The sequence below is a fragment of the Macaca mulatta genome, chromosome 1, assembly GCF_049350105.2.
Source record: "Macaca mulatta isolate MMU2019108-1 chromosome 1, T2T-MMU8v2.0, whole genome shotgun sequence".
NCBI classification, from domain to species: Eukaryota; Metazoa; Chordata; class Mammalia; order Primates; family Cercopithecidae; genus Macaca; species Macaca mulatta.
In genome coordinates this window covers 170,180,913-170,185,078 of record NC_133406.1, presented here as the reverse complement: position 1 = coordinate 170,185,078, position 4,166 = coordinate 170,180,913, and positions in this window count along the sequence as shown.

The following is a 4,166-nucleotide window of genomic DNA, read 5'->3' as shown; positions in this document are numbered from 1 at the left end:
TCCCATTGTGGTATTCCTACATTATGTGACATTAACCTATATTCCTGGGTCCTTTTAATTCCCAACTACTGCTCTTAGAGGTCTTAGCCTTTTGTGTTAATTTTTATAAATGTAATTAAATAACTATTATTCCCAAATCTTAGTGTTTGCAGATTAGTTATAAATCCTATATATGGCAGGTTAAAGGCCACCTTTTTACAGAGAAATAATACTTTTTATATTTTTATCTGAAATAGTACAGTTGTTGAGAATAAAGGAAGATATGTTTAAAAATAGAATCTTTTGGGCCTGGTGGTACATGCTTGTAGTCCTAGCTACTTGGGCAGCTGAGGTGGAGGATCTCCTTGAGCCTAGGAGTTTCAGACTGCAGTGAGCTATGAATGCGCCACTGCACTCCAGCCTGGGCAACAGAAGGAGACCCTGTCTCTAAAAAAAATAATGAAATAGACAATTTTATAGTTGAGTGTATAGTTAGCAAGTTGTCAGTGAGCCATAAGTCAAAAATTAAATCTTAAAAATTGTTTTTATACTAAAGGTTTCTCATCTTATAATAAATCTTGATATTGCCATTTGTTTTGGTTAAAATAATATCATACAGCCTGATGAATAACAGTGATGTGTAGGAGGAGAATACATAAAAATACACATTCTTCTGTATTGTCCACACTCTTGAATTATGCCTATTGAGTCTGGAAATTCTGTCTCTAGAGGCAGTAGCATTTTGAGGCAGGTCCTGTCTCACTGTGGTTTCTGCCAGAACTGATTTCTTGCCATCTCAAGGCCTTAGGGCTGTGGAAATTAATGAAGATCAACCAAACGAGAAAAGGAAAGGCTATTCTTAGCTTACTATAGCAAGGGAGTTAGCCACCATCACCTGGGTTTTGGCAGAAAGTCAAAGGCAGGCAGATGGGTGGAAAAGTTTTATAGTGGAGGAAAGGGAAGCCTTCAGGTATGTCCTAGGTGAAGACTGTTGGCATGGGGAAACTGGAAGCAGGTTGACTGGAGTCAATTGTTTTACAGTGGGCAGGTCTGTGTAACTCTACACCAAAGTCTAAGGAAGTTCAGAGGCCAAAGAGGCATCCGGTTTCTTAGAAAGAAACATTTAATAGGGACTTAGGAACAGAAGCCATGACTGTATCTTGGGCAGTGATGGGGCAAGTTGGTGAATCCCAGCATAATTACCCACCAGACCCGGGACTTACATGCCATAGGGAGAGGAGTGGTTGAGAAGGAATTTGTAAGACAACTGAAGTATGCTAACATCAAGGCTGTTTGACCTAAGGACAGGATTTACTGTATGTATGAGTTTATCAAGGGTGACTTACTCTAAGGACAGGATTTACAATAAGTACCTGCTCTTAAACAAGGTACAATAGATAAACTGGAATGAGGGTTAATCGGAAGCCAACACGGCAGATTAGCATCCAAGATGGAGTTGCTTTGGCCTCTAGATGGGGCATCCTGTGTGATTTGCTAAGGGTGCATATTTGGCTTTCTCTGAAATTCCTAAGTTGGAAGCAGGGGCAAAATTAGAGAAACTGTCAGTCATTCATTTCCCGGCCATTCTGGGCCAATTGTTATACAAGTTATTGTTTAGCTTCCTGGATTGTCACTAAAGAAAGCAGTCTGGCTTCCTGCAACTCTGACTTGCAGCAGGCTGATCTCATGGGTTGTTTATTGTTGATGGGGGTGTTGGTTTCTTGGGCAGCTTGCTGCAGGTTGTGGGTCGAATTTCTAATTTTACATATAGCATGGCCACTGTCCATTCCTATATTCAGTCTCTTAGGGCTTCTGGTGAGCAGTAAGTAACTACCATCATGTTAGTCAAGGTTCTCCAGACTAACAGAGCTAGTAGGGCCTTTGTGTGTGTGTGTGTGTGTGTGTGTGTGTGTGTGTAGAGAAAGAGAGATAGACAGAGATTTATTTTAAGAAATGGCTTATGTGATTGTGAGGCTGGCAAGTCTACAGTCTATTGTAGTCTTGAGTTTGAAATTTGCAGGGCAGACCATTCAGCTGAAAATACAGGCAGAGATTCTATGATGCAGTTATGAGGCAGAATTGCTTTCTTTAGGGAAACCTTTGTCTTTGCTCTTAAGGCCTTCAACTGATTGCATGAAACTCACTCACATTATGGAGATTAATCTCTTTTGCTCAAAGTCTATTTAAATGTTAATCACATCTAAAACATACCATTACAGCAACATCTAGACTGGTGTTTGACCAAACAATTGGGCATCATAGTTGACACATAAAATTAACCATCACGACCATGTTCTAGGCACTGTTCCTCACTGCCTGAGAAGACACCATTATGTTTATTAGGGTTTTTGAGGTTTATCCACAGCTTTTGGTTATCTGCAACCATGTCTCCCACTATTAACATAGTTCACACTAAGATGATGATTCTATGTTTAACGCTTGGCCCCACTTTCTTCACAGTCCATCTGGTTTTGCAGAGGGAACGTAACTGGACATTCTGGTCAGGTTAGGTGAGGTCAGGCCTTCAGGACGCTATTTTCACTGAGTTGCTTTATAAGGTATATTATGCAAAATTCCATCAGCTCTTCTGTTCACTATATTCACTGTTGAAATTCTGAGTGAGATTGCCATCTCACACCAAAGCCAGTGGGTACAATCTTCAGTAGGCACACAGCATCATGCTTGTATTTGATCCAGCTAGATGACATTTAAGAGAAAACTTTATTGTGGACTCTGTGAAGTATGACATTTCTTTGTGACTCAATTTACTCATGCATTTGTACCTGGGAGTTCATTACATAGCTAACTTCCAGCTGCTTTCAATTTACATGATAAAAGAAATGGGTCATATTCTTCTCAGTGTCCTTGTAGTGCATTTTCCTTTAGTTTTTCATTGAATTCTGTTGTAAGTAAAATGGATAAGATTGTTCACTATTTTGGATTATTTTGCTGAAGATGACCAGCTCGGAGATGTGAGGAGTAAATAAGAAAGTAACAGTAAAATCTGGACTATCTTTTAAATTAGGACATCATTTTTAACAACAGAGTAGCCTTAAATGACCTGATTCCACAGAGGAGCCAGGAAACAGTATGAAACTACAAATCTATTTTGTAGAAATATGGAAATCTTAATACTATTAAGATACAAATCTTAACAGTATTTTTATAAAGTGAAAACAATATGATCACTTAATTACTCAGGTGGATCTGAAGAAAATTTCAGAGAAGAAAAATAAAGCTTGGAATGCACTTTAGAAAAACACAAAAGGGAACACAAATGCTTCATAACAAATCTCTTAGGAGGCCAATATTGAAAGAAATACAAAAGATGGTAAACATGATTAAACAAAATGTCATCAAGGAGTAACAAAAGTATTACTCAAAATAAAACTTCTCTTAGGAATTATCCAAAGACAAATAATTATTTAAAAAAGAATTTCCTCTTCTATACAACAAAAGAAACCCTGATTTCATTTACTTCACAATACAACACAAATTTACTTACAAAAAAATGAGTGCAATAGAAAATGAAATTGCTTTTAAATTGAAGATTGAAGAAAAGGTTGCTATATGTCTTCTTTTAAACAAACACGTTGGATTCAATTTTGACTTACTGCTCACAAAATAAATTTCTATTTGTTCCAGCGAGAACTGTCAGATATTGCAAACTTCTTTGTCTGTTGAATAGTGTGCCTTTAATAGAACACATATAGCATAGCTCTAGGGAGTAGAGACTTCTGACTTGATACTATTTTTACAGTAATTTATATCTTGGTTTCTTCAAGTAGAAAAAAAAATTGGGCCCAATTTTTTTCCTTTCATTTATTAGCTCTGCTGTTCTCACACCTACATGCTGAATTAGAAGGGACAAGTATAATCCATCTTCTTACAGTGAAGGAAAGGAAGGTTCAGAGTGAACATCATTTGACTAGCAAAAATAAGTGGCAGAGGCGGGGCTAGAATGTTGGACTTCAGACCTCTTACTTCTTTGTGCTAGTGCACCATTCTTAGTCCAGCACAGACAGTTCTCAAACAGATTAGCAAACCACCCTCTTGAAATTGCAAGAGTTGTTACCATGTGATCAAGGCATCATAATTAATGCAAATCCTAGTTTCTAGTCGGGACAGAGATTAAGGTGGAGACTTTGTAATAAAAGATGGGCATATATTTTACTCACATAGCTTAT